Source organism: Salvelinus sp. IW2-2015, linkage group LG32 (genome assembly GCF_002910315.2).
Source record: "Salvelinus sp. IW2-2015 linkage group LG32, ASM291031v2, whole genome shotgun sequence".
NCBI classification, from domain to species: Eukaryota; Metazoa; Chordata; class Actinopteri; order Salmoniformes; family Salmonidae; genus Salvelinus; species Salvelinus sp. IW2-2015.
The window spans coordinates 29,462,682-29,475,732 of NC_036871.1; positions in this window are offsets into that span (position 1 = coordinate 29,462,682).

Here is a 13,051-nt window from a genome sequence, read left to right on the forward strand (position 1 = left end):
AATTTCACATGCTTTTGTGCAAATGGAATAGACAAAAGGTGGAAATTATAGGCAATTAGCGACACCCCCAAAAAAGGAGTGATTCTGCAGGTGGTGACCACAGACCACTTCTCAGTTCCTATGCTTCCTGGCTGATTTTTGGTCACTTTTGAATGCTGGCGGTGCTCTCACTCTAGTGGTAGCATGAGACGGAGTCTACAACCCACACAAGTGGCTCAGTAGTGCAGTTCATCCAGGATGGCACATCAATGCGAGCTGTGGCAAAAAGGTTTGCTGTGTCTGTCAGCGTAGTGTCCAGAGCATGGAGGCGCTACAGGAGACAGCCAGTACATCAGGAGACGTGGAGGAGGCCGTAGGAGGGCAAAACCCAGCAGCAGGCCGGTACCTCCGCCTTTGTGGCAAGGCGGTGCACTGCCAGCGCCCTGCAAAATGACCTCCAGCAGGCCACTGCTGGAGGTCACTGCAGTTGTTTGGTTGATTATCACTAAATTACATTTCAGTCCACGTACCTGTAAGCTCAGAAGCCAGTTAATATAATATATAATTAATATTGCCTATATCATTAATACAGTACACCACATCAAATGTTTAATGGAACCTGTATGCAACAAGTGGTCTATCTATCTTTATCACTCATAATAAGTCTGTGACCTCAGTGAACTTTTTCCTTTGTCATGTGTAATGAAGGTGATGCATTGGCCATTGACGCAACTAAATGTCACCTTCTTCCCTGCATGCCCACGCATCATATTCATGAAGTGTCTTGTCTCCCTGTGTTTCCCGGAACGGGAGCACTCAGGCACGGGCTCTGCTACAAAGAAGAAAAAAACTGACACTTCTTCATCAGAAGGAAACATCTGATTCGCTCGGAGAACACTTCTGTAAGTCACAGTGGAAGGCGCTGAACCCATTTGGCCATTTTTCTTAAGCAAAGATGGTTGGACGAAATTGGACACTTTGTAGGAACATGATTTTTTATCACCTTTGTCTGGTCATGTGCACTCAGCTGCTGTATTGGTGAAAAACACAGTGAACAGAGATCTTTTGATTGAATAACAACAACAACAACAACAAATAGCTTTCAGTTCAGCAAAATACTTTCCCACTATCTCCAAGACCCTGATGAGTTGTATTGCAACTTTCTTCAAAATGAATGTTTTGTCCTTGCATCACGATTGGATTCTCACTGTAATCCATTTCCTTTTTTTTTTTACATATACAGATGGAAACTTCTGAGCTAGTATAGCCATTCAGTGCTTTCTTTGGACTTATTTGATGGGGCAAACACTTAATTGAATGAAGTACTTGCTACTTGCTTATCGCATGCATATACTCAACTGTACTGTACCTTTGTGTGTGAGTGAGTTCACCATCTGTGTGGCGTAGTGTGACTCTAGTGAATCATGTCCTAGTCAGATTTAAATACTATTCATGAATCCTAAAAAAGTTATTTTTCCAGATACAAATGATTTCCCCCCGTTTTGACAACTTTCTTCAAACTAAGCCAATGACTTTGACAATTGAACTGATGCCTTGTCTTAAAAGCTTTTTTGCAGTTTTCTGTCAGCTTGTGATTATGAACTTAAAGTGTTTTGCTTGAAAAACACCTTGGTGAATTCATGCACCTGCAGTCATCAATCACATAATGTATTTATAAAGCCTTTTTTACAATCAGCCACACACAAAGTGCTGTACAGAACCAGCTGAAACACAAACAGCAAGCATGCAGATGTAGAAGCACAATGGCTAGGAAAAACTCTTAGAAAGCCAGAACCTTGGAGAAACTGTCTCAGGGTAGCCAGTCTAAAGGAAAAGAAAGAAAAGAAGAGAGAGAGAGAGAGAGAGAGACGAGAGAGAGAGAGAGAGAGAAGAGGAGGAGAAGGAGAGAGAGAGAGAGAGCGAGAGAGAGAGAGGAGAGAGGAGAGAGAGAGAGAGAGAGAGAGAGAGAAGAGAGAGAGAGAGAGAGAGAGAAGAGAGAGAGAGAGAGGAATACTCCAGATATAATGGACTGACCCTAGCCTCCGCACATAAACTATTGCAGCATAAATACTGGAGGCTGAGACAGGGCTACAGTGTGGCCCGGAAAGGGCAAAACAGGCAGGATATAACCCAAACCACCTTGCCAAGCACAGCCCCACACCACTAGAGGGATATCTTCAAACCATCAACTACTACCCTGAGAAAGGCCGAGTATTGCCCACGAAGATCTCCCCCATGGCACGAACCCGAGGGGGGCGCCAACCTGGACAGGAAGATCACGTCAGTGACTCAACCCACTCAAGTGACACACCCTCCTAGGGACGGCATGGAAGAGCACCAGTAAGCAGTGACTCAGCCCCTGTAGTAGGTTAGAGGCAGAGAATCCAGTGGAGAGAGCGGAACCTGTTAGCAGAGACAGCAAGGCGGTTCGTCGCTCCAGTGCTTTCCGTTCACCTTCACACCCCTGGGCCAGACTACACTCAATCATAGGACCTACTGATAGATGAGTCTTCAGCAAAGACTTCAAGGTCGAGACAGAGTCTCCGTCTCTCACATGGTAGGCAGACCAGTCCATAAAATGGAGCTCAATAGGAGAAAGCCCTGCCTCAGCTGTTTGCTTAGAATTCCAAGGACAGTAAGGAGGCCTGCGTCTTGTGACAGTAGCGTAGTAGTATGGCAGGACCAAATCGAAAGATAGGTAGGAGCAAGCCCATGTAATGCTTGTAGTTATCAGTAAAACTTGAAACAGTAAAACCTAGCCTTAACAGGAAGCAGTGTAGAGACGCTAGCACTGGACAATATGATACCATTTTTTGGTTCTAGTTCTAGATTCTAGCAGCCGTGTTTAGCACTAACTGAAGTTTATTTATGCTTATCCGGGTAGCCGGAAAGTAGAGCATTGCAGTAGTCTAATATAAAAGTGACAAAAGCATGGATACATTTTTCTGCATCATTTTGGATTGGCCCCCTTTGCGCTACAACAACCTCCACTCTTCTGGGAAGGCTTTTCCACTAGAATATTGCTGTAGGGACTTGCTTCCATTCACCACAAGCACATTAGTGAGGTCGGGACTGATGTTGAGTGATTAGGCTGGCTCGCAGTCGGCGTTCCAATTCATCCCAAAGGTGTTCGATGGGGTTGAGGTCAGGCCTGTGCAGGCCAGTCAAGTTTCCACACAGATCTCTACTAACCATTTCTGTATGGACCTCGCTGTACACAGGCATTGTCATGCTAAACAGGAAAGGACCTCCCCAAACTGTTGCCACAAAGTTGGAAACACAGAATCTTCTAGAATATAATTGTATGCTGTAGCGGTAGGATATCCCTTTACTGGAACTATCCCGAACAATGAAAACAGCCCAGACTATTATTCCTCCTCCACCAAACTTTACAGTGGGCACTATGCATCGGGCAGGTAGTGTTCTCCTGGCATCCTCCAAACCCAGATTTGTCCGTCGGACTGCCAGATTGTGAAGCATCACTCCAGAGAACTTGTTTCCACTGCTCCAGAGTCCAATGGGACGAGTTTTTCACCACTCCACCCGACTCTTGGCATTGCACATGGTGATCTTAGGCTTGTGGTGCAGCTGCTCAGCCATGAAACCCTTTTCATAACGCTCCTGACGAAGAGTTATTGTGCTAACGTTGCTTCCAGAGCCAGATTGGAAATTGGTAGTGAGTGTTGCAACTGAGGAAGACGATTTTTACTGAGGATCGTCGGTCCCGTTCTGTCAGCTTGTGTGGCTACCACTTTGCGGCTAAGCCGTTGTTGTCCTAGACGTTTCCACTTCCCCATAACAGAATTACAGTTGACCTGGACAGCTCTAGCAAGGCAGACATTTGACGAACTGACAGCTTGGAAAGGTGGAATCCTATGACGATGCAACATTGAAAGTCTCTTCAGTAAGGCCATTTTACTGCCAATGTTTATCTTTGGAGATTACATGGCTGTGTGCTCAAATACACCTGTCAGCAACGGGTGTGGCTGAAATAGCCGAATCCACTGAAGGGGTGTCCACAAATTATGTATATATAGTGTATATATATATATATATATAGTGTACACCATGAGGTTAGAATAATACTGTGAAATAGTAAAATGATGATAATGTATTTTAATGTAAAGGCTGTTTTGAAATTTCAGCCTGTTTATGTGGGATGGAGTTTTGGCCTGCCTGTGATATCGCCAGGCGGTAATAGTTAATAGTCAATAAGAAAGCTCCAAACCTCTCTGCCATAAATAGTTAGCTAGTTTTCAGTTTTCCCTCTTCCCACTCAGACCACTCCCAACACCCTAGCAAATTCTTGCTTGAGAAATTGCTCTTTGCTCAAAGCTATTTTTGCTTGTTTTTGACCATTTTAATTGATGCAATCACAGTAAGGTACTTAATTGTTTCCCAGAAATGATTTGATAGTCAGATTAAAAAAATAATAGCTGCATTTGGCCTTTCTTGTTTAATTTTGAAGGGTGATAGCCCTTCTACGTTTGAATTTCTCTGCAGCACATTTAGTTACCATTTAAAACTTGTTGTCGCTCATTGTGTCAGTCTCCACCTTGTTATGTACCAGTTATGTGGCCTTTCCTAGTGCATTAAGTGACAGTAATCCAGTAGGTATTAAATAAATAAACAAATAATTGGTACACACACTACCACAATATTCTCCGCTCTATATAATATATGTTATAGATGTGTTGTTTATTTGATGTATTGTAAATAAAGTTCAATAAATAAATAAAACTTGAGTTCTTACGATAAAAAAAAAATCTTCATAGTGAAGTCCTGCAACCCTCACTTAGTCTGACTGCTGCTCTATCTGGCTCCACAACAAACCCCCGCCGGTCATCGAGAGGTGTGAATACCAGCCAGCTACAAGTAAAGGATGGTAAGTGCTTTACAGCAGAAAGAGACTTGGGACTTGGACCAGCAGCACAGTCTTGTGTAGAGGGTGTTCTAATACTGAATTATTTTTAAAAAATATAATACTTTATGTATGGTTGTGTTTGTTCACTTATGAATTAGATTAGTGTTGGCTGCTAACTTGGCCCTTATCTTAAATATTTAACTTCTGTGTTTGGAGACATTGGATCAGCATTCTAATGTCTGTTAAATCTGCTGATTTAAAGATGTGACCCAAGGCTCTGTACTTGTCCGATCTATTCACTATTTATATAAATGATTTAGACAAAAGATATCCAAAATGCGCAACTTCATTTTTATGTGATGATACTGTTTATTTACTGTTGTGCCTCACTCTTACAAAAGCTTTCCAGAACTGCAAACTGCTTTTTATACTGTTCAACATACCTTGTGTCAATTGAAGCTTTCCTCAATACTGACAAAACTAAACTAACAGTGTTTTCTAAAGCAAAAATAACCTCTGAACCTTTCACCGATTCCAAGATAGGCTTAGCAGTTCAGACGCATTTCTGTTTCGTATTGTCGTGTCTGTATATTTATATATATTTACACCTTTCTTCGCATATCTTTATATATTTTATTATCCAAGAACTAACTACAAAAGCTTTCCTGCAAAGCTTTCCTGCAACCCGCTTCACCAATTACAAAAAAGATTACCTAAGTGGACAGTTTGATTTCACAGAAGTGTGATTGACTTGGAGTTACATTGTGTTGTTTAAGTGTTCCCTTTATTTTTTTGAGCAGTGTATATCGCAAGACCAGTTGCTTATGTCCATTGTGGGGGAGCGTACAGACGCCCAGCTGGACATTGGGGGGGAGTGGGCTCTGTACATAACTCATAGTGCCCTGAGGTGGTACTAAATGCCGTCTTCCACTCGTCCCCGTCCCGGATACGCACCAGGTTGTAAGCGCTCCTGAGATCCAATTTTGTGAAGAAGCGCGCCCCGTGCATTGACTCGATCGCACTGCCGATGGAATCGACAGACCCCGATCTGGACGTCCGCGGGTAGCCAGCAGGTTATCCAACCGGATGGACATGTCCACCAGCTGGTCAAAGGTGAGAGTGGTGTCCCTGCAGGCCAACTCCCAACGGAGTTGTCCGAAAGTCCAGAGAGAACTCCTGTGCGCTCCTCGTCCCCTGCCTAAGTTGGACGAGCCGTTCACCTGCCGCTCTACCCTCAGGCGGGTGGTCGAAAACTGCCCGGAAGCGGCTGGTGAAATCTTCGAATCGAGCTGAATCCCACTGGGACCGGGTGAAGGAGGGGTGAGTAGTGGAGTCCTTGGTGGTGATGGTGGAGGCACTGGAGGACCTCCTCTTCTCTCCCAGCGGTCCAGATTCTGCAGGACGCGATCCATGGCGATGCCGAGATGTTGTAACATGGCCGCATGCTGCTGGACGCGCTCCTCGACCCCTAATCCAGGGTTGTCTGCTCCTGCTGACTCTATATGGTTTGGTGCGTGATTCTGTCAGAAGGTGAGTGTAGCTGGTGCATGAACTCAGGCGCAGGAGAGCAAAATGAGTGAGCAATGTACTTTACTCAGAAAATAAAGGAACAAGGTAAACAAATACACTTGACCAATAACCAACGGTTATGAACATGGGTGAACACAGCACCCGTCAAAAACCCAGCCATCATGAACCGAACTGAACATAGAAATAATCACGCACAACAAACATGGGGGAAACAGAGGGTTAAATACATGAACATGTAATGGGATAATGAAAACCAGGTGTGTAGAAAATAAAAACAAAACCAATGGAAAATGAAAGATGGATCAGCGATGGCTAGAAGACCGGTGACGTCGACCGCCGAACGTCGCCCGTAAAAGGAGAGGGACCGACCTCGGCGGACGTCGTGACAATTGCATGCAAGACACATTTAATGTAGTCCTCATTATAGCCTGTTTTATTCCGACAAAAAAGGGAAAAAGGAAAAAGGAACATAGATTCTAACTGTCGCTAATGACTGCAAGTAAAAATGTGTCTTACCCATAAAGGAATACCCAAGTTTAACATACAATTTACTCTGACACAGCCATGGCACGATAGCCAAGAATACATGCATTACTGACAATCACCTACTGTTACAACAACAGACAAAGAAGTTTGTTGTACAACATGTCGATCATGTCTGTTGTACAACACCAAGCAAAGACGTCCGATCATCGCCGCGGAAAGGAAGGAGGGGGAAGCGGCAGCAGAGTGAGCAGCACATGTGCAGGCCCTCTCAGACCTTTAATTGTCAGGAAGAAAGGGAAAGTCAGAGCCGTTGCCACTCCGACAATTATATTGAGAAAAAACAACATCTGCATATGCATGACAACAGTTTAATCAGAAGGTAGACAAACAAAGTAACCTACAAGTGGGAAAGCAACTTTCTTGGATAATTGGAAAACTGAGACACATGAAAACATTAGGGAGACACAGAGCAACAATTATGTGAATAGTCCAAATGAACAAGAAAGTCGTGCTTGTGCACTAGGCTATACATTGTATCATGTGTGTCACTGTCTCTTTCAGCAGTGATTCTATATGGGGTGGTAGCTGTGTACATTAATGCATTATAAAGGACTTGTACAGTATATAGTGATTGACTGCAGTGACTGTCACACTCTATAATGGGGTGTCTCTGGTGGAAAAACATCTACTTGACATGGCTGAGTGAACTAATGCAGCTGAATGCACTTATGACGGCCATCTATGAGAAAGACCTGATGATGCACTCATTTAATTGCTTTTTTGTGCAGTGATGGATGATGTACAGAAATGTTTGACTTACTACTAGGAATCCTGAAATGGACATCCTTCCTTTCCTTCCTCTTGGGGATGGGATGATAATAGTTGTTTGTTGATTATCACTAAATTACATTTCAGTCCACGTACCTGTAAGCTCAGAAGCCAGTTAATATTAATATATAAATTAATATTGCCTATATCATTAATACAGTACACCACATCAAATGTTTAATGAAACCTGTATGCAACAAGTGGTCTATCTATCTTTATCACTCATAATAATGTCTGTGACCTCAGTGAACTTTTTCCTTTGTCATGTGTAATGAAGGTGATGCATTGGCCATTGACGCAACTAAATGTCACCTTTCTTTCCCTGCATGCCCACGCATCATTATTCATGAAGTGTCTTGTCTCCCTGTGTTTCCCGGAACGGGAGCACTCAGGCACGGGCTCTGCTACAAAGAAGAAAAAAAACMGACACTTTCTTCATCAGAAGGAAAACATCTGATTCGCTCGGAGAACACTTCTGTAAGTCACAGTGGAAGGCGGCTGAACCCATTTGGCCATTTTTCTTAAGCAAAGATGGWTGGACGAAATTGGACACTTTGTAGGAACATGATTGTTTTATCACCTTTGTCTGGTCATGTGCACTCAGCTGCTGTATTGGTGAAAAACACAGTGGAACAGAGGATCTTTTGATTGAAATAACAACAACAACAACAACAAATAGCTTTCAGTTCAGCAAAATACTTTCCCACTATCTCCAAGACCCTGATGAGTTGTATTTGCAACTTTCTTCAATTGAATGTTTTTGTCCTTGCATCACGATTGGATTCTCACTGTAATCCATTTCCTTTTTTTTTTTACATATACAGATGGAACATTCTGAGCTAGTATAGCCATTCAGTGCTTTCTTTGGACTTATTTGAGTGGGGCAAACACTTAAATTGAATGGAAGTACTGCTACTTGCTTATCGCATGCATATACTCAACTGTACTGTACCTTTGCTGTGTGAGTGAGTTCACCATGCTGTGTGGCGTAGTGTGACTCTAGTGAATCATGTCCCTAGTCAGATTTAAAATACTATTTCATGAATCCTAAAAAAAGTTWTTTTCCAGATACAAATGATTTCCCCCCCGTTTTGACAACTTTCTTCAAACTAAGCCAATGACTTTGACAATTGAACTGATGCCTTGTCTTAAAAGCTTTTTTTGCAGTTTTCTGTCAGCTTGTGATTATGAACTTAAAAGTTGTTTTCGCTTGAAAACACCTTGGGTGGAATTTCATGCACCTGCAAGTCAATCAATCAAATGTATTTATAAAGCCCTTTTTTACATCAGCCAACATCACAAAGTGCTGTACAGAAACCCAGCCTGAAACACCAAACAGCAAGCAATGCAGATGTAGAAGCACAATGGCTAGGAAAAACTCCTTAGAAAGGCCAGAACCTTGGAGCAAAACTGTCTCTAAGGGGTAGCCAGTCCTAGAGAGAGAAAGAGAGAGAGAGAGAGAGAGAGAGGAGAAGAGAGAGAGAAGAGAGAGAGAGAGAGAGAGAGAGAGAGAGAGAGAGAGAGAGAGAGAGAGAGAGAGAGAGAGAGAGAGAGAGAGAGAGAGAGAGAGAGAGAGAGAGAGAGAGAGACGAGAGAGAGAGAGAGAGAGAGAGAGAGAGAGAGAGAGAGAATACTCCAGATATAATGGACTGACCCTAGCCTCCCGACACATAAACTATTGCAGCATAAATACTGGAGGCTGAGACAGGGCTACAGTGTGGCCCGGAAAGGGCAAAACAGGCAGGATATAACCCAAACCACCTTGCCAAAGCACAGCCCCACACCACTAGAGGGATATCTTCAACCATCAAGCTACTACCCTGAGATAAGGCCGAGTATTGCCCACGAAGATCTCCCCCATGGCACGAACCCGAGGGGGGCGCCAACCTGGACAGGAAGATCACGTCAGTGACTCAACCCACTCAAGTGACACACCCCTCCTAGGGACGGCATGGAAGAGCACCAGTAAGCCAGTGACTCAGCCCCTGTAGTAGGGTTAGAGGCAGAGAATCCCAGTGGAGAGAGCGGAACCTGTTAGGCAGAGACAGCAAGGGCGGTTCGTCGCTCCAGTGCCTTTCCGTTCACCTTCACACCCCTGGGCCAGACTACACTCAATCATAGGACCTACTGAATAGATGAGTCTTCAGCAAAGACTTCAAGGTCGAGACAGAGTCTCCGTCTCTCACATGGATAGGCAGACCAGTCCATAAAAATGGAGCTCAATAGGAGAAAGCCCTGCCTCCAGCTGTTTGCTTAGAAATTCCAAGGACAGTAAGGAGGCCTGCGTCTTGTGACAGTAGCGTAGGTATGTATGGCAGGACCAAATCGGAAAGATAGGTAGGAGCAAGCCCATGTAATGCTTTGTAGGTTATCAGTAAAACCTTGAAACAGTAAAACCTAGCCTTAACAGGAAGCCAGTGTAGAGACGCTAGCACTGGACTAATATGATACCATTTTTTGGTTCTAGTTCTAGATTCTAGCAGCCGTGTTTAGCACTAACTGAAGTTTATTTATTGCTTTATCCGGGTAGCCGGAAAGTAGAGCATTGCAGTAGTCTAATATAAAAGTGACAAAAGCATGGATACATTTTTCTGCATCATTTTTGGAGTTGGTCCCCCTTTGCTGCTACAACAACCTCCACTCTTCTGGGAAGGCTTTCCACTAGAATATTGCTGTAGGGACTTGCTTCCATTCAGCCACAAGCACATTAGTGAGGTCGGGCACTGATGTTGAGTGATTAGGCCTGGCTCGCAGTCGGCGTTCCAATTCATCCCAAAGGTGTTCGATGGGGTTGAGGTCAGGGCTCTGTGCAGGCCAGTCAAGTTCTTCCACACAGATCTCTACTAACCATTTCTGTATGGACCTCGCTTTGTACACAGGGGCATTGTCATGCTAAAACAGGAAAGGACCTTCCCCAAACTGTTGCCACAAAGTTGGAAACACAGAATCTTCTAGAATATAATTGTATGCTGTAGCGGTAGGATATCCCTTTACTGGAACTATCCCGAACAATGAAAAACAGCCCCAGACTATTATTCCTCCTCCACCAAACTTTACAGTGGGCACTATGCATTCGGGCAGGTAGTGTTCTCCTGGCATCCTCCAAACCCAGATTTGTCCGTCGGACTGCCAGATTGTGAAGCATCACTCCAGAGAACTTGTTTCCACTGCTCCAGAGTCCAATGGTGACGAGTTTTTCACCACTCCACCCGACTCTTGGCATTGCACATGGTGATCTTAGGCTTGTGTGCAGCTGCTCAGCCATGGAAACCCTTTTCATAACGCTCCTGACGAAGAGTTATTGTGCTAACGTTGCTTCCAGAGCCAGATTGGAAATTGGTAGTGAGTGTTGCAACTGAGGACAGACGATTTTTACTGAGGACTCGTCGGTCCCGTTCTGTCAGCTTGTGTGGCCTACCACTTTGCGGCTAAGCCGTTGTTGTCCTAGACGTTTCCACTTCCCCATAACAGAACTTACAGTTGACCTGGACAGCTCTAGCAAGGCAGACATTTGACGAACTGACAGCTTGGAAAGGTGGAATCCTATGACGATGCAACATTGAAAGTCTCTTCAGTAAGGCCATTTTACTGCCAATGTTTATCTTTGGAGATTACATGGCTGTGTGCTCAATTTTATACACCTGTCAGCAACGGGTGTGGCTGAAATAGCCYAATCCACTGAAGGGGTGTCCACAAACTTATGTATATATAGTGTATATATATATATATATATATAGTGTACACCATGAGGTTAGAATAATACTGTGAAATAGTGAAAATGATGATAATGTATTTTTAATGTAAAGGCTGTTTGAAATTTCAGCCTGTTTATGTGGGATGGAGTTTTGGCCTGCCTGGTGATATCGCCAGGCGGTAAATTAGTTAATAGTCCAATAAGAAAGCTCCAAACCTCTCTGCCAATAAATAGTTAGCTAGTTTTCAGTTTTCCCCTCTTCCACTCAGACCACTCCCAGACAGCCCTAGCTAAATTCTTGCTTGAGAAATTGCTCTTTGCTCAGAAGCTATTTTTGCTTGTTTTTGACCATTTTAATTGATGCAATCACAGTAAGGTACTTAATTGTTTCCCAGAAATGATTTGATAGTCAGATTAAAAAAATAATAGCTGCATTTGGCCCTTTCTTGTTTAATTTTGAAGGGTGATAGCCCTTCTACGTTTGTAATTTCTCTGCAGCACATTTAGTTACCATTTAAAACTGTGTTGTCGCTCATTGTGTCAGTCTCCACCTTGTTATGTACCAGTTATGTGGCCTTTCCTAGTGCATTAAGTGACAGTAATCCAGTAGGTATTAAAATAAATAAACAAATAATTGGTACACACACTTCACCACAATATTCTCCGCTCTATATAATATATGTTTATAGATGTGTTGTTTATTTGATGTATTGCTAAAATAAAGGTTCAATAAAATAAGTAATAAACTTGAGTTCTTACTGATAAAAAAAAAATCTTCAATAGTGAAGTCCTGCATCCCTCACTTAGTCTGACTGCTGCTCTATCTGGCTCCACAACAAACCCCCGCCCGGTCATCGAGAGGTGTGAATACCCAGCCAGCCTACAAGTAAAGGATGGTAAGTGCTTTACAGCAGAAAGAGACTTGGGACTTGGGACCAGCAGCACAGTCTTGTGTAGAGGGTGTTCTAAATACTGTAATTATTTTAAAAAATATATATACTTTATGTATGGTTTGTGTTGTGTTCACTTATGACATTAGATTAGTGTTGGCTGCTAACTTGGCCCTTATCTTAAATATTTAACTTCTGTGTTTGGAGACATTGGATCAGCATTCTAATGTCTGTTAAATTGTCTGTATTTAAAGGTGTGACCCAAGGCTCTGTACTTGGTCCTATCTTATTCACTATTTATATAAATGATTTAGACAAAAATATCCAAAATGCGCAACTTCATTTTTATGCTGATGATACTGTTATTTACTGTTGTGCCTCATCTCTTACAAAAGCTTTCCAGAACTTGCAAACTGCTTTTTATACTGTTCAACATACCTTGTGTCAATTGAAGCTTATCCTCAATACTGACAAAACTAAACTAACAGTGTTTTCTAAAGCAAGAAATAGACCTCTGAACCTTTCACCGATTCCAAGATGGCTTAGCAGTTCAGACGTCATTTCTGTTTCGTATTGTCGTGTCCTGTATATATATATATTTACACCTTTCTTCGCATATCTTTTATATATTTTATTATCCAAGAACTCAACTACAAAAGCTTTCCTGCAAAAGCTTTCCTGCAACCCGCTTCACCAATTACAAAAAAGTATTATTTACCTCAAATCTGAAAATCCACCGTGGAAGCTAGCCAGGGGCTAATTCAGAAGCTAGCCAGAAAG